Here is an 18,660-nt window from a genome sequence, read left to right on the forward strand (position 1 = left end):
AATGGATGCAGATATAACCAAGATGTCGGAGATGGAATTCAGGCTAGCAATTGTGAAGACGATGGCTAGAATGGAGAAATCAATTAATGGCAACATAGAGTCTCTAAGGGCAGAAATAAAAGGTGATTTGGCAGAACTTAAAAATGCTATCAATGAGATCCAATCCAATCTAGATAATCTAACAGCTAGGGTAACTGAGGCAGAAGAACAAATAAGCGACCTGGAAGACAATATAATAGATAAAAAGGGAAAAGAGGAGGCCAGGGAAAAACAACTCAGAATCCATGAAAATAAAATCAGAGAAATAAGTGACACCAAGAAGCGTCCCAATGTCAGAATAATTGGAATCCCGGAGGGAGTGGAGAGAGAGAGAGGACTAGAAGATGTATTTGAGCAATCATAGCTGAGAACTTCCCTAATCTGGGGAATGAAACAAACACTCGAGCCCTAGGGGCAGAGAGGACCCCTCCTAAGATCAAGGAAAACAGGTCAACACCCCGGCATGTAATAGTAAAACTTGCAAATCTTCGAACCAAGGAAACCATCTTAAGGGCAGTTGGGGGAAGAGATTCCTTACATACAGAGGGAGGAACATCAGAATAACGTCAGACCTGTCCACAGAGACCTGGCAAGCCAGAAAGGCCTGGCAAGACATATTCAGGGTATTAAATGAGAAGAACATGCAGCCAAGAATACTTTATCCAGCAAGGCTTTCATTTAGAATGGATGGAGAGATGCAGAGCTTCCATGACTGACAGAAACTGAAAGAATATGTGACCACTAAGCCGGCCCTGCAAGAAATATTAAGGGGGGTTCTATAAAAGGAGAAAGACCCCAAGAGTGATATACAACAGAAATTTACAGGGACAATCTATTAAAACAATGTCTTCACAGGCAACATGATGACAATTAATTCATATCTTTCAATAATCACTCTCAACGTGAATGGCCTAAACGCTCCCATAAAATGGCACAGGCTGGCAGATTGGATAAAAAGACAGGACCCATCCATATGCTGCCTACAAGAGACTCATTTTGAACCTAAAGATACATCCAGACTGAAAGTGAAGGGTTGGAGATCCATCTTCCATGCCAGCAGACCTCAAAAGAAAGCTGGGGTAGCAATTCTTATATCAGACAGTTTAGATTTTAAACTAAAGTCTGTAATAAGAGATACAAAAGGACACTATATCATTCTTAAAGGGTCTATCCAACAAAAAGATCTAACAATTGTAAATATCTATGCCCCCAATATGGGAGCAGCCATCTATATAAGCCAACTGTTAACCAAAATAAAGAGTTATATTGATAACAATACGTTAATTGTAGGAGACCTCAATACTCCACTCTCAGCAATGGACAGATTATCTAAGCAGAAAAATCAACAAGGAAACAAGAGCTTTGAATGATACATTGGACCAGATGGACCTCATAGATATTTACAGAACATTCCACCCTAAAACAACAGAATACTCATTCTTCTCGAGCGAACATGGAACTTTCTCCAGAATAGACCATATACTGGGTCACAAATCAGGTCTCAACCGATACCAAAAGATTGAGATTATTCCCTGCATATTCTCAGACCACAATGCTTTAAAACTGGAACTCAATCACAAGAAAAAATTTGGCAGAAATTCAAACACTTGGAAGCTAAAGACCACTCTGCTCAAGAATATTTGGGTCAACCAAGAAATCAAAGAAGAACTTAAACAATTCATGGAAATCAATGAGAATGAAAACACATTGGTCTAAAACCTATGGGATACTGCAAAGGCGGTCCTGAGGGGGAAATACATAGCCATCCAAGCCTCACTCAAAAAAAAAGAAAAATCCTGAATTCACCAACTAACTCTACACCTTAAAGAACTAGAGAAAAAGCAACAAACGATGCCTAAGCCATGCATTAAAGAGAAATAATTAAAATTAGAGCAGAAATCAATGAATTAGAAATCAGAAACACAGTAGATCAGATCAATGAAACTAGAAGTTGGTTCTCTGAAAGAATTAATAAGATCGATAAACCACTGGCCAGACTTATCCAAAAGAAAAGAGAAAGGACCCAAATTAATAAAATTATGAATGAAAGGGGAGAGATCACGACTAACACCAAGGAAATAGAAACAATTATTAGAAATTATTATCAACAACTATATGCCAATAAACTGAGCAATCTGGATGAAATGGAGGCCTTCCTGGAAATCTATAAGCTGCCAAGACTGAAACAGGAAGAAATTGACAACATGAATAGGCCAATAACCAGTAATGAGATTGAAGCAGTGATCAAAAACCTCCCAAAAAACAAGAGTCCAGGGCCTGATGGATTCCCTGGGGAATTCTACCAAACATTCAAAGAAGAAATAATACCTATTCTACTGAAGTTGTTTCAAAAAATAGAAACAGAAGGAAAACTTCCAAACTCATTCTATGAGGCCAGCATTACCTTAATCCCCAAACCAGGCAAAGACCCCATCAAAAAGGAGAATTTCAGACCAATATCCCTGATGAATATGGATTCCAAAATCCTCAACAAAATCCTAGCTAATAGGATGCAACAATACGTTAAAAGGATCATCCACCATGACCAAGTGGGATTTATCCCCAGGATGCAAGGGTGGTTCAACATTTGCAAATCAATCAATGTGATAGAACACATTAATAAGAGGAGGGAGAAGAACCATATGGCCCTCTCAATTGATGCAGAAAAAGCATTTGACAAAATACAACATCCTTTCCTGATTAAAACTCTCCAGAGTATAGGGATAGAGGGAACATTCCTCAAGTTCATAAAATCCATCTATGAAAAACCCACAGCAAATATCATCCTCAATGGGGAAAAGGTGAGAGCCTTTCCCTTAAGATCAGGAACACGTCAAGGGTGCCCATTCTCACCACTGTTGTTCAACATAGTACTAGAAGTCCTAGCAACAGCAATCAGACAACAAAAAGAAATAAAAGGTATTCAAATTGGCAAAGAAGTCAAACTCTCTCTTTTTGCAGACGACATGATACTTTACGTGGAAAACCGAAAAGACTCCACCCACAAATTACTAGAACTCATCCAGCAATTCAGTAATGTGGCAGGATACAAAATCAATGCACAGAAATTAGTTGCTTTCTTATACACTAACAACGGAACTGTAGAAAGAGAAATTAGAGAAACGATTCCATTTACAATATCACCAAAACCCATAAGATACCTCGGAATAAACCTAACCAAAGAGGTAAAGGATCTATACTCTAGGAACTACAAAACACTCATGAAAGAAATGGAAGAAGACACAAAAAGATGGAAAAATATTCCATGCTCATGGATCGGAAGAATAAACATTGTTAAAATGTCTATGCTACCCAGAGCAATCTATACCTTCAACGCCATCCCGATCAAAATTCCAATGAGATTTTTCAAAGTGCTGGAACAAACAATCCTAAAATTTGTATGGAATCAGAAAAGACCCCGAATCGCCAAGGAAATGTTGAAAAAGAAAAACAAAGCTGGGGGCATCACGTTGCCCAATTTCAAGCTATATTACAAAGCTGTGATCACCAAGACAGCATGGTACTGGCACAAAAACAGACATATAGACCAATGGAACAGAATAGAGAACCGAGATATGGACCCTCAACTCTATGGTCAAATAATCTTTGACAAAGCAGGAAAAAACATGCAATGGAAAAAAGACAGTCTCTTCAATAAATGGTGCTGGGAAAATTGGACAGCCACATGCAGAAGAATGAAACTCGACCATTCCCTAACACCATTCACAAAGATAAACTCAAAGTGGATGAAAGACCTCAATGTGAGACAGGAATCCATCAAAATCCTAGAGGAGAACATAGGCAGTAACCTCTTTGCCATCGGCCACAGCAACTTCTTTAAAGATACATCTCCAAAAGCTCGTGAAACAAAAGCAAAAATGAACTTTTGGGACTTCATCAAGATAAAAAGCTTCTGCACAGCCAAGGAAACAGTCAACAAAACAAAGAGGCAACCCACAGAATGGGAGAAGATATTTGCAAATGACACTACAGATAAAGGGCTGGTATCCAAAATCTACAAAGAACTTCTCAAACTCAACACCCAAAAAACAAATAATCAAGTCAAAAAGTGGGCAGAAGATATGAAAAGATACTTCTCTGAAGAAGACATACAAATGGCTAACAGACACATGAAAAAATGCTCATCATCATTAGCCATCAGGGAAATCCAAATTAAAACCACACTGAGATACCACCTTACACCAGTTAGAATGGCAAAAATAGACAGGGAAAGAAACAACAAATGTTGGAGAGGTTGTGGAGAAAGGGGAACCCTCTTACACTGTTGGTGGGAATGCAAGTTGGTACAGCCACTTTGGAAAATAGTGTGGAGGTTCCTCAAAATTTTAAAAATAGAGCTACCCTATGACCCAGCAATTGCACTACTGGGTATTTACCCCAAGGACACAGATGTAGTGAAAAGAAGGGCCATATGCACCCCAATGTTCATAGCAGCAAGGTCCACAATAGCCAAACTGTGGAAAGAGCTGAGATGCCCTTCAACAGATGAATGGATAAAGAAGATGTGGTCCATATATACAATGAAATATTACTTAGCCATCAGAAAAGATGAATACCCAACTTTTACATCAACATGGATAGGACTGGAGGAGATTATGCTCAGTGAAATAAGTCAAGCAGAGAAAGTCAATTATCATATGGTTTCACTTATTTGTGGAACATAAGGAATAACATGGAGGACATTAGGAGAAGGAAGGGAAAAATGGTGGGGGGAAATGGAGGGAGAGATGAACCATGAGAGACTATGGACCTGAGAAACAAACAGGGTTTTAGAGTGGAGGGGGGAGGGGGGATTGGTTAGCCCAGTGATGGGTATTAAGGAGGGCACGTACTGCATGGAGCACTGGGTGTTATATGAAAACAATGGATCGTGGATCACTACATCAAAAACTAATGATGTATTGTATGGTGACTAACATAACATAATAAAATTTAAAAAAAATAAAGTTTATATAGAAGAGCAACTTAGTATTGAAGGAGAAAACATAGCCAAATGACTGACACTATCTGATTTCATGACTTAGTATAAAGCTACAGTAATCAAGACAGGAGGTACTGGTAAAAGAATAGACAAATAGGTCGATGGAACAGAATTGATATCCCAGAAATAGACCCACCTAAATATAGTCAATTGGTCTTTGACAAAGGAGCAAAGGCAATACAATGGAGTAAATATAGTCTTTCCAACAAATAGTGCTGGAACAATTGGACATGCCTATACATAAAAATTAATTCAGATACAGACCTTAAACCATTCAAAAAAAATTAACTCAAAATGGCTCATAGACCTCAATATATGGAAACAGACCAAAACTCCTAAAAGATGACATAAGAGAAAACCTAAATGACCTTGAATATGGCAATGACATTGTAGATACAAAACCAAAGGCAAGACCATGAAAGAAACAATTGAAAAGCCAAACTATTAAAATTAAAAACTTCTCTGTGAAAGACAAGTCAGGAAAATAAAAGAAGACAAGGTATAGTCTAGGAGAAAATATTTGCAAAGACACATCTGAAAAAGGACTGTTATCCACAATATATAAAGAACTCTTAAAACCCAATAATAAGAAAATTAACAATCCAATAAAAAAATGAGGCAAAGACCTTAGCAGACATCTTACCAAGGAAGATATACAGATAGAAATTAAGCATTTGAAGAGATGTTCAACATCACATGTCATTAGGGAATTGAAAATTTCAAAAACAATGAGATACTGTTGCACACCTATTAGAATGACTAAAATCCAAAACACTGACAACACCAGATGGATGTCGAGCAACAGGAACTCTTATTCATTGCTGGTGGAAATTCAAGATGGTACATCTACTTTAGAAGACAGTTTAACAGTTTTCTACAAAACTAAATATACTCCTACCATAAGACCCACCAATCATGCTCTTTGGCATTTGCCTAAATACATTGAAAATGCATGTCTACACAAAAACTTGCACATGGAAGTTTCTAGCAGCTATATTTACAATTGCCAAAACTTGGAAGCAGCCAAGATGTCCTTCAGTGGACGAATGGTTAGGTAAGCCATGGTACACCCAGACAATGGAATATATTATTCAATGCTGAAAAAGAAATGAGCTATTAAGCCATGAAAAGACACAGAGGAAACTTAAATGAAGTTTAAGTTAAAGAAGTGAAGTGAAAGAAGCCAGTCTGAAAAGGCTACATGCTGTATGATTCCAACTATATGATGTCCTCGAAAGGGCAAAACTATGGGAAACATTTGCCAAAGCTTAAGGGAAGGGAGGAAGAAATGCATAAGCAGAGTACAAAAGTTTTTTAGAGCAGGGAAACTATTCTGTATAATATTATAATGGTGGATACACATTATTATACATATTTCCAATCCAAAGAATGTACAACACTGTCAACGTCTAGTGCGTTGGGGTCCCTGGGTAAGGGTCTACGAAATCACCAGGACACAGGGGATGCAGAGCAAAGGCAGCACTTGCAACTGCATACTGCCATTTATTACTCACATAGCTATATACTCGCAGTGATCAGATAAACATAACAATGTATACTTAAAGTATCAAGCCAACATCCGTGAAGTGAAATATACACGAAATTCAATAAGAACAAAATACATCCTGTTTATGCTTGCAGAATAAAGAATTCTCTTAGCCATCCTTCCTTTGGAGACAACATGTTCTTTGTCTTTAGAAAGAACACTTCTGACAGAGAAAGACACACTTTAAGCGAGGCAAGAGCCACTTCCTGCTGATCCAGGCATTTAGGACTTGCAACATGAGATAAGGGGAAGAGAACATTTTCTCCTCCTGGCCTAGGCCTGCCTGGCCGACCTTAACCTCACTGCAGTCCTCAAATGACCCTGGCCTGCAAGGGGCTTACAAGCCTACACCATCTCACAACACCAAGAGTGAACCCTCATATAAACTGTGAACTCTGGGTGATAATGTCGTGTCAATTCTAACAAGGTACCACTCTGGCACAGGGTGTAATACATGTGTAGGGACATGAGGTATATGGAAACTCTTAGTACTTTGTACTCAATTTTGCTGTAAACTTGAATGCTATAAGAAATAAAATTCATTAATTTCTAAAAACCTAATAGGGATACAAAGAGAACACTTTTGGTAACACTAAGGATCCTGAATGCCACTCTTTACTGTGATTCCCACACACCCAGACCCTTGTGCAGAGACCCAGGTCCAGAGGGTCAGTCTGCTTTGGCCCAGGATGCAATGACTGCAGAGCTGTTTCCTCATGTAGAATCAGGCCCTTGTTCTGATTTCCCACTCTAGCACAATTTCAGACTATTTTGCTTGTGTCTAAGTCCATAAAACACAAGCATTAAGATAATGGGACTACGCTAGGAAAATATAACAGATCCTTAAAAATGAGGTAGTCTCTCAGTAATGGTCTTAACAGCATGATTTTTTTTAATTAAAATTAACTTCAGTGCTCCAAAACATCAGAGTTTATCTGGACTTTACAGCAACTGACTTGCCATCTTCTCTTGCATAGAAAAGGCTCGACAAAAGAACCTCAGGTTATTCAATCGCCATCATCATTGTCATTGTCATCAGCATCATTGTTATTCCTAATATTTTGGAGCACTTATTATATGCCAGGTGCAGTGTCAAGCACTTTGTATGTATTATCTCATTTAACTCTCCTAAAAGCTCTATGATCTAGCTGCTATTATTTTAAGTAACTTGCCTAAAGTCACACCCCTTGTGGGAAAGTAAAGTAGATGAAGCTAGAATCAGAACCCAGTCAACCTAATTCCAAAACCAATATTCTTAACCATGGAATCCTACAGCCTTTAAATAAGTAAGAGATAGTTTATGGTTTACAAGCCCAGGCCAGACTGAGAGCCGCAATGTCTGCCTTCCCAGGGCCTGGGGAAGGTTCTGCAGACAGCTCATCTGGGATCCTTCGGTATGAGCACCCCTTTACATTGCCACAAAAGTCCTCAAATATTTGGGAACACACAGGTTGAATTGCTGCACATGACCTCGAGCTCATTGATGCCTGTTGGAGGTGAGACCCGTGTGTGTCAGCTCAACAGAGAGAAGATGGAAGACTCATCTGTTTATTTTGATAAATGTAAATGAATTCTATTCCTTGTCAAAATGTTATCAAGACCCCAATGAAATGAGCTCCGCTTTTTTTTTTTTTTTTTCCTTTTCAGGGTGAAGGGAGTGAAGGGGGAGTGAAATGAATGCTCAAGACAGATTGCTTTGATTTGAAATGAAAACAAACAACTTTAGGGAAAAAAAAAGCCTTTCATTATTTTGGAGACCTTGGCATTCTTGCAGATACATTCATGAATTAATCATTAAAATTCTGAAATGTGGAATAAATCATGTGGTTTTCAATGCCAGCCCACAATAAAGGGGGCCTCAAACAGTTATTAAGACACAGCACTCTAAGCTGCTGCAGCCTAGAATGACTTTTCTCCAGGAATAAAGTGGATGAGGTGTGTGTGTGTGTGTGTGTGTGCACACGCAGGCGTGTGCGCACGCATGTGTCAAAGTCAGCCCCGAGGTCCCAGCCTGGAACTGTGTGCAAGCCAGCTCCAACCGTGTGTCACCACATATTAGCACTATTTAATACCTGCTAATGGAATGGCTCTGTCTGCCGTCGACAGCAGGATCAAAAGAGGGCCATGCAGCTTTTAAATTATTAGCACTAATTAGGCAAATCAAAGAGGAGGAGGGCAATGAGACCAGAGAATGCATTAGAAGGAAAGCAAGGGGATCACTACCTACCTCACACTGTCAAGATCCAGCTACCAAACAGCCAATTAGTGCCAAAGACCCTTCCGGAGCGATGAAAGAATGAACGGGCCTGCCCCCGTAGAAACAGGATGGCTTCATTACAGTGACTCCCTAATTAAAATGTGAAGGTTGCTGATCATTGCATAATTAAATAAGGTGGCAGGCGGTAGGAACCAGCTATCCAGGAGTTTCTAGGACTCATGTTACTAAAGCCACCTCCATGGCCTCGCCTGTGGCCCTCCCACAAGGCAGGTCTGGAGCTGTCCAGAGTTCTGACAAAGATTCTGACTTCTAAAAGCCCGGAGAAGGCAAAAGTATTTCAACCACCCATTACCCCATTGACCAGTCCTGAGAATCACTAATTTTCTTTGGAACCCATTCTCAAACTAATTAGTCAGGAGAAAGAGGATGGAGCGGTGGAGAGTAGAAAAACCACCAAGCCTAATTAACTCCCAGCCACTGCAATCTAGAGCTCTGAAGCCAAGGTTGTCTCCTGTTGATGTAACCTTTATCCCTCTTCTCTTCCACATGCCAGGAGGAAATTCTGTGTCCTTAAGAGCTTGATTGGGGGCTAATCCCAGGTTTGACAGAGAACCGAAGGTTGCTGAGCACAATACCACATCTATTCATAGTATGTGCCCATGTGAGGGCGTGACAGGGCAATGGACAAGATATACAGTCCCAGACCAGGAAAGAAGCATCATTTAATACCAAGGTTGAGTGTGATGAGGTCCTGGGGAAGTCATGCCAGGAAAGACTTATCATCTTAGAACTTTTAATCCTGCCCCCTCAGACTTTTTTATTTACTCTTTTCTTCTCTGTATCCTCTCCTATTCCCCTCCCCCTTTATTCTCCTTTCTTCCCTATTTTCTCTCTCATAGCTCTGTTCTCTCTTCTTTTTTTCCTCCAGATCTCTTCCTTCTGTCTTTATATCTTCCTTCTACCATGACCTTTCTCCTGCGACGTGTTACCACTATAACCAGAACAAACACAAAGCTTTCATTCATTCACTCCTTGATTTTGATCATAGACTCCTTGGGACTTAGCTCATTTTTATTAGAATGGTCCAAATTATCATTGGCTTTACCAGAAACCTTGAACAAAGTCTGGAATGATGTTTGAGAGGAGATTTGGATCCTCAGGAGTCATGACAGAAAGTAGGTGTATGAGCTAGTGTGGGCCTGGCTAAATGAATAAATAGATTCAATCATGTAATGATTCAGTGCAATAGAATTATATTTATACTAAATAAAAGAAATAAGCACTATATTCTATTTCTGAAAAATAAAACATCACAGTCCATATAACAGCCCAAGGTAGATTCAGGTCAAGGATTGAGCTCTTCTCAGTTATTCAAAGACACAGGCTGAGTGGCCCTGACATTTTCAACAGAGGCTTCTAAGACACCCAAAAAAAGAAACAAGTGGAGACTGTGCATGAGAGATTTGGGGCCAGACATGGAAGTGGCACACACCGTTCCCACTCATGCTCCATTGGCTAGAATTCAGTCATATGACCACATGTAACTATAAAGGATGCTGGAAATCCTTAAACCATGTGCCATAAAGAAGAGAAAACTATTGATAGTGTGACCATTTAGCAATCTCTGCTGAATGACAGATGGGACAGTGGTAAAGATAGAGTCATAGGCAAAGAAGTAAAGACTGAACCCAGAGCCATGTCCACACAACAGCAGACAAGAAGTCTTGCCACAGAACTTGTCCTGGGAAAGAGGGACAAGGTTAAACAGCCAGAGCACCACTTCTGCCCAACCAAGATGCCCTTAGGGGCATGAGATTCAGTTTTAGAATCAGGCAGACATGGAATTAAATCCAGATCCAACTCCTTCAAGGTATGTGACCTTGAACAAGATATTTCCATAAGCCTCAGTTTTATCACCTATAAAATGAAAGAGAAATAACATTTATTTTTACGGTGTCCCTAAAGATTATACAACATAAAAAATGCAAAATTCTCTGGCATGCAGTAAGTACTCAATTGATGGTAACACTGTCACTCTTACCATGCTCACCACTACTGCCATATTACTGTTCTTACAATCTCTTCTCTCTGTCATGGATGCTCCCTTCTTATTTCCCCACTTAATCCAGTCCCAACTTCTCCATGAAGTCTTTCCCTTCTATGTAGTTTCCAATGACTTGCCTAAAATCCATGCCATCCATTTGAGCACTTTATTAAAGTTTATCAGTATGAATACAAGCTCCATGAGGTCCAGACTATTATTTGTTTATTTGTTGTATCCCAGATCCTAGTACAGTGTCTGGCATATGATAGATCCTTAACTATTATTATTATTAAACAAATAGTCAATGAACATGAGATATACTCATGTCAAAGAGTCTGATGCCTGCTCTTTATTGCCACAGAATCATATTGCTTTGAGGTTATTCTCTAATTTTCCGTGTCAGTTAGTCTTGTCTCCCTGATGAAATTGAATTCACGGTAGCCAGAGTGATCTTTTTAAAATGTAAATTGGATCCTTTCATTCCTCTGCTTGATCCCCTCCAATGACTTCTCATCACCCTTAGAATAAAACTCAGACTCTTCACTGCAGCCTATAAGACCCTGCAAGACCTGGCCTTGTCATCCTCTCTCTCTCCATTTATTCTACTTTCCTTCCCCTTCACTACCCTTGAGCCTCACAGGCCTTTAATACACCAAGATTGTTCCCACCTCACAGACTTTATACTAATCATCCCCTATTCCTGAGATACTTTCCCCAAGTGTATTCTCACAGCTGGGTCCTCCCATCATTCAGAACTCAGCTTAAACATTACCCTTTCAGAGAGGTCTTCTCTTGACAACACTATATAAATCAATTCTCCTTCCATCAGTCATTCACTGTCTTGAGTTGAATTCTCCAGGAAAGAGACCTGTTGGCAGAAAGTTTACAGGACCAGCATTTTGCAGGGGAGGCGCAGGAGAAGGGAGTGTGAAAGAAACGACAGTGAGCAGAGTGAAGGGTTAAGCTGACATAAATTCACAACAAAAACTGAATTGATCCAACTGGGAGCCCTGAGTGGAGGTGGCCCTTTAGATCTGCCCTCCTCTGACTCAAGGGGGCTGGGCCTTGTACCCCTACACTGGCCAGTCTCTAGGTGCAGGCTGCTCATGTGAAGGGGACATTGCCTTAGGAAAGGCGACCCTCTCATGGAAGGCAGTTCTCAGAGAGTGATTCAGCTCAGAGCTGTCAGCCAACAACAGTCCCAGTAACGGGGAAAATGAGTGCCAGTATCCTGAAGGGGGATATTTTGCAGGACCATCATGTCATGTGCTATACTCCACTCCTTGTGCTACTGAGATCTACTTCTTTGTTTGCTCCCTTCTGTGAACAACTCTTTGGAGATTCTTGAGCTCTTTTTCTGGGCAAACCCACAAGAAGAAAATTAGTGGAATAAATCCAGCCCCCACCACCATGGCTGCCCTCAGGATCTTCCCCCAGTCCTACTCATTCTGGATTCCCCACCCTTTAAAACAAGCATGCCGGTTCATGGCGTACCTGGTGAGGGGCCTGAGCTATGTCACCATGGCCTTCTTGGGCCATGACTGCTTCATTTACCCATTTACTAATAAATCAGGCAAGAAAGGCTGCCATAGATCATCTGGGTGACCAATACATTCTTCCCTGCTCCCATTGTGCAGTAGCAGCCTACTTCTTGATGATAATCAGAGGCAATTGCCAGGAGCCTGAAGTGACCAGGTGGTGCCATAGCTTAAGGTATATGTGATTCTTGCTATGGCTCCTTGTTGGCAGCACCACCCCCCCACACCCTGCCCTGGAACCACAGAGCCCAGAAGTGCTGGATGCTTATCCCTGAAAGGAATGATCTGAGTAGCATGCCACCCAACCTAGTCCACTCTCTGTCCTACAAAACACTGCTTTATTTTCCCATGTGGCATACTTCTTATATTCTGTGATTATCTCATTAGTATTTCTTGTGTTATTTGTTTCTAGTTCCAGAATATAAGGGCTTATTCAATTCCATATCCCAGCGCCTAATACGGTGCCTGCCTGAGAGGAGATGCTCACTCAATATTTGCTGAGTGAATGAATGGTTGAGAGATTGGTCTGAACAACATAATTGTAGAGTCCTCAAGGACAAGCTCTGCTCCCTGCTGTTCTCAGAGCACAGAGCAGTGACTCAGAGAATACTTGATTGACCTGCCTATCCCCTTTCACAGATCAGTTATGACTCTCCAAATGTGAGAGGACTCCCTAACACAATCATGGGCTATTTTTAGTCTGTTTCTTCCTCTCTGGTCTATTATAATAGTAAGAAGAGGCTGGCTACCTGGGGCTCACAGTAGCTCTAAAGAAAACCAATCTTCCTCTCTCCGGAAAATCCTAGGAGGTGTCCTCTATACCAGGCTCCAGGGCGACAACCATCCAGGCTGTGCTAGCTGAGAGCTGTGTGATTACATTTTTTAGTTTTCTGGCTGGAGGTACCCATGGAAGTGATTATTGAGGTATACACAGGAGCTGGAACCTCTCCTCCCTCCCACAGACACACAAACACAAGTTTCTCCCTCTCCTTCTATGGTTCCATCTTTTCTCATTAGATGACATTCTGGGGCCTTAGAAGATTTCTCTGATGCAGACCCTAAGGGGCCTCTTCCAACTAATTAGATTGTGAGCTGGAAGGCTGACTGTAGACTGTGTTAATAATCTTCTATTCAGGGCTTAACATGCTCATCTAGTTTCACTATTGGAGAGGAAATTCTTTTCTTCTTAGAGAGAGAGCGCGCGCAAGGAAGAGCGCAATAAGGAAACAGGTTTTCTCCTTGAGATTCTTCTATAAGCACGAAGGAGAGATGTAATGATGCTCTTTCCACGGAGGTTTAGAGGGGTTTGCATGTGGCTTGGAAAGATAACTCTAAATCACTGGTTCTAACCTTTCTCAGTTATGAGTCACTGCCATGATTCCCTTGAGAGGGAAGGATCATCCTTTTTATAGGTGAGAAGTCTTGGAAAGACAAGCTCATGCAATGGATCTGGAATCAAAGTGGCCACACCCCTTACTAGCTGTGTGATCTGTCTGCCAATATATGGAGCAGGGATTTGGAACATCTTGGATTTGAACCCTAGCTCTACTACTTACAGCTCTGTGGCCTTGAACAAGTTCCCTCTTCTATAAACCTCAGTGCTCTCATCTATAAAATGGGATGATAATAATAGTATCTCACAGTTCTGGAGGCTGGGAAGTCCAAGACAGGTTCCAGCAGGACTTAATTCCTAGTGAGAGCTCTCTTCCTGGCTTGCAGATGACTGCCTTCTTGCTATGTGCTTGCATGGTGAAGAGAGAAGGATCGAGATCTCTGATGTCTCTTTTTATAAGGACATTAACCTGGAAGGATCAAGGACCCACCCTCATGACTTCAGTTATTCTCTGTTGGTCTCAAAGATGGCCATAACATTCATCCTCACAGCAAAACCTTCAGAGGATTTCAAATCAACTCAATCATAACTACCAACTGCTATTCTCAGAGCTCCACATTACCAGTTCTATCCACAAATCCAGGCTCCAGGCTGACAGGTAGGAGGTAATCAGCAGCAGCAATAATAATGATATCCACTGCTTATTGATTGCTTGCTATGTACTAAATACACCTTACTACCGTCCCATGTAGTGTAATCTATCATTGTCCCCACTTATAAAGGAGGAAATTGAGGACTGGAGAGCTTAGATTACCTTCCTGATGTCACATAGTGGGTAAGAAAAGGAGCTGGGATTTGGACCTAGTTTCATCTGGCTCCAAGGCTCATTCTGTTAGCCCAAAGTCTTTAAATTGAGGCCACAGGCCTAAAAGGCCACTAGCTATGCTTTGTTTGACCTGGAAAGCGGTTTTCTTTCTTTAATTTTTACTTAATTGGCGGGGCACCTGGGTGGGTCAGGTCTGCCTTCAGCTCAGGTCATGATCTCAGGGTCCTGGGATTGAGTCCCACATTGGGCTCCTTGCTCAGCGGGGAGTCTGTTTCTCCCTCTGCCTGCAGCTCCCCCTGATTGTGCTCTCTCACTCTCTCTCTCTCTGTCAAATAAATAAAATCTTTAAAAAATTTACCTAATTGGCAACATTTTAAAATGGCTATTTCACCAAATAAAATCTGGATTTTTAGCTTCTCTTGAAAATAATCAGATCTGGTACCTCAGAACCCACATTCCAGCATAGACATAGTTGATGGAGCTGAATAGAGGCTGCTCCCTATTAGTGGGACATTATTTATCAAAGGGAAACCCAGAAACAACCTAAACATCCATCCATAGTAGATTGGTTAAGTAAATTGTGTCATGTCACTCAGCAGGAATACTAGGCAGCCTTTAAAAAGTGAAAAATGACTCATTTGCAATGTTATTCTTTTAGCATTATTTGAAAGACAATACTGAAAAAACATTCAAATGTCCATCAATACTGACTGGTTAAATAAATTGTGGCATATTTATATTCAGTAATGGATTACTGTAGAGTGGCAAAAAAGAAATGAAAAAGTTCTCTGTATACTTGATATAGAGAGTTCTCCCAGATAGGAACAACATTTATAGTGTGCAACCTTTTGCAGAAAAATAAAAACATATATGCATATCTCCTTATATAATCATAAAGAGATTCTGGTGGAAGACCCAAGAAATGAACGACAGTTACTGGTGAGAGGAATAGTCAGATAGGGTACAGGAATGAAAGAAGGCTCTTCACTGTAAGTCTTTTTGTATTCTTTTTAACCATGTGAATGTATTCCTTGGTAACAAAATTAAATATTTAAAATTTTGAATCATGTTGTAGAAGTATATTTAACTACATGGGGAAATGCTTACAATACATCGTTAAAGGGAAAAGGCAGTTTATGAAGCAGTGTTTAACCTTGAGCAAGTCACATTTCTCTGAACCTCAATCTTCTTACCTATAAAATGACAAAAATGATTACCCGCCTCACAAGGTTGTGGTAAGGATAAGATGAGATCAGAGTAAGAGAAACATAGGTTAATAAAATGCATTGTTAATATTTAATAATTACAGCTACTAATGACCCCATAAAAACAATAGGAGGCTTACATACACTGTTGAACATAATTATCTATAGGTGGTGGGATACAGGTGGTTTTATTTTCTTCTTTGTTCATTTTGAGATTTTGCAATTTTGCCATGAAGAATATACTTTCCTCTTGTAACCTTCTCAAAACCAATGGAAATACTATTTATAAAGTGACAGAAAACATTTAAAGTATCTTTCGGGACACCTGGGTGGCTCAGTCGGTTAAGCGGCTGCCTTCGGCTCAGGTCATGATCCCAGAGTCCTGGGATCAAGCCCCGCATGGGGCTCCCTGCTCATCGGAGAGCCTGCTTCTCCCTCTCCCTCTGCCTGCCACTCTGCCTACTTGTGCTCTCTCTCTATTTCTCTGTCAAATAAATAAATAAAATCTTTAAAAAAATAATAAAAAATAAAGTATCTTTCAAAGCCCTCCCCATCTCTGTCCCAACTTCACCAGCAGGTGCCAAAAGGTCTGTGCATGCAGATCAGCAGAGTATAGATGACACTTACCTGGGAAATCACTGAGCTGTGGGGTCACAGGCCATCAAAAGGAGCATCTAGAAGGTTCATCTGGTAGGAACACCCAGAGCTGAGGATGCACACCCCTCCAGGTGGGGATGCTGCACTGGCTCAGACTCCACCGAGTTATTCCTCAGGATACACCTTCAGACCCCAAACATACAACAATCATAATCACAGACCCTTAACCAAGACCTGAAGGCTGACCAGGTGCTACTCTAAGGCTTTAGGTGTATTAATGCAGTTAATCTTCATAACAGCGCTGAGATATTTCCCCTTCTACAGATTAAGAAACTGAAGTACAGAGTAGCTAACTAACTTGCCCAAGACTGAACAGCAAGTAAGGAACAGAGCTGGGATTTGAACTCCATTAATCTAATTCTAGAGCATGAGTTCATAATCTCTATATTTTGTTTTGAACAATGTTCATTGGTGGTCAGGCTTTATGATGAATATGATTTTGGTTTTGGTAAGAATCAAACATCACTGAAAAGGTAGTTAATAGATGATAGATATAGATAGATAGATAGATGATAGATAGATAGATAGATAGATAGATAGATAGATAGATAGATAGGTGATAGATAGATAGATAGATGATAGATAGATAGACATCAATCTGGTGAACAAAGCAAAGTATAAATCCAGATATCATAATTGTGGTTAAATCCAAGTGCCATAGAATGTATGGAAACTGGTTGCTTTGTGAGTGTCATCAACTGGGAATATGAAAGCAGTTTGAATTTCAGGACTGGAATCAGACATTTCCATCAGAGTCCCTCTCAAAATGCTGCCAAATACTTGTCCCATCCAGTGGCCAGATGCTCTTTGCACCTTGGGGCAGCCCATGCTAACTTTGGACATCTCTGACTGTGGAAACCTATTATCTTAGGGTCTCCCAAGGAGACCACTTTCTAAAGAAACCCTCATTTGGGGCACATAAGTCTTGGTCTGTTTGTTGAAACAAGGGTACTGTTGGTTTGTGTTTGTTCCAGATGTCCTGTGCAGCAGAGGTCACAGTCTGAATAGAATATGGTCCCAGGTCTCTACTCCCTCCCACTGCAGTCAGATCTTGGAAAATGTACGTGTGCATTTCCAGGTGGCCTTGAGGATGGTTTGGCAGCCCTGGCTATTGCAGCTCGGGGCCCTGTCCCAGGTGCCTTCTCTACCTCTCCCGTGTCTCCCGTTTCACTCTGAGGGCATGCTCTCAGTGTGAGCTTGTCAGTAGCTGTTGTGGTCACTGGGCTGGTCCTGCACTTCATTTTTTAGCCTGTTAAGTTTAATGCTCCCGTGCTTGGTGAAATAGAGGGAACGGCTTCTCCTTGAGGCTGTAATGGTGGTTTTAATCTTGTCTCAGAGATTCTACCCAGATACATACATTTTATATTTATTTACTGCATGCTGTGGATTCCTGGATCAGCTAGCATGGCTTAGTTAAATTGGGGGAACTATCAAAGAAGAGAAGCTCTTTCTAATCATTGACTTCTTGAGTGCCTTTTGTGGCAAAAATCCCCGCCCCCCACCCCCGGCTCCCTCAATCGACACTGGGAATCAGGTAATCAAGGTGTCATCTTTGACTCTCTTTTGCCCCCCCTCATAGTCCATCTACCATCCAGTCTTACTGGTTTATCCTCCAAAATGGATCTCAAACTTATGCATGTGTCTCTATCTGTACCACCATCCCTTAGCTACCTCCAGCTCCTCCCTGGACTGCTGCAAACAGCTTACCAACTGGTCCCCTGCTTCTCCTCCTGCTCTATCCAATCCATTAAACAAATTGCAACCTGAGGAGCTTTTGAGTTATAAACAGATCATGTAATATCTCTCCCCTACTTAAGCTCTTCAAAAGCTCCCACAAGCTTAAAGTCCAAGTTCTTAGCACAGTCAACAAAGTCCTGCATGATCTGCTCTGCACAGCTATCTGACCTCCACTGCCATCATTTGCCCTTTGTGCATTATAGTTCAGCCATGCTCTCCGTTAGGGTTTTCCCAGAAGCAGTCCTTGAGACAAGAGTTTTGGTTCAAGTAGATAATTTGAGAGAAGATCCCAGGAAGCATGGTGAGGGAAAGGGAAAGTGTAAGGGCACATTAATGAGTGGATTACCTCTGTGAACAAATGGGGCTCAGCTCTGCTGGGGACCTTCTGTGTGGACATGCCTCAGAGTCATCCTGCTCAGAGTGAGGAAGGTGGGGAGTTTATCCACCATGTCCCATCCCTCACTGTTGAGCATCATTCTAGGGACATAACTCCCCAGTGCTCTGTCAGGTGTCCA

The 18,660-nt window shown here is 41.0% G+C and overlaps 1 long non-coding RNA gene across 1 annotated transcript; it reads right to left on the bottom strand.

Moving 5' to 3' along the window:
• Positions 1 to 7,129: 7,129 nt before the first annotated feature.
• On the bottom strand, positions 7,130 to 17,885 carry LOC118023809. Its single transcript, XR_004682899.1, has 2 exons — positions 16,379 to 17,885; positions 7,130 to 11,717 (listed from the first exon to the last, which is right to left on the bottom strand). It is a non-coding gene; the product is annotated as an uncharacterized LOC118023809 (long non-coding RNA).
• Positions 17,886 to 18,660: the final 775 nt, after the last annotated feature.

The sequence above is a fragment of the Mirounga leonina genome, unplaced genomic scaffold (assembly GCF_011800145.1).
Source record: "Mirounga leonina isolate KUSES-001 unplaced genomic scaffold, KU_Mleo_1.0 Mir_180, whole genome shotgun sequence".
NCBI classification, from domain to species: domain Eukaryota; kingdom Metazoa; phylum Chordata; class Mammalia; order Carnivora; family Phocidae; genus Mirounga; species Mirounga leonina.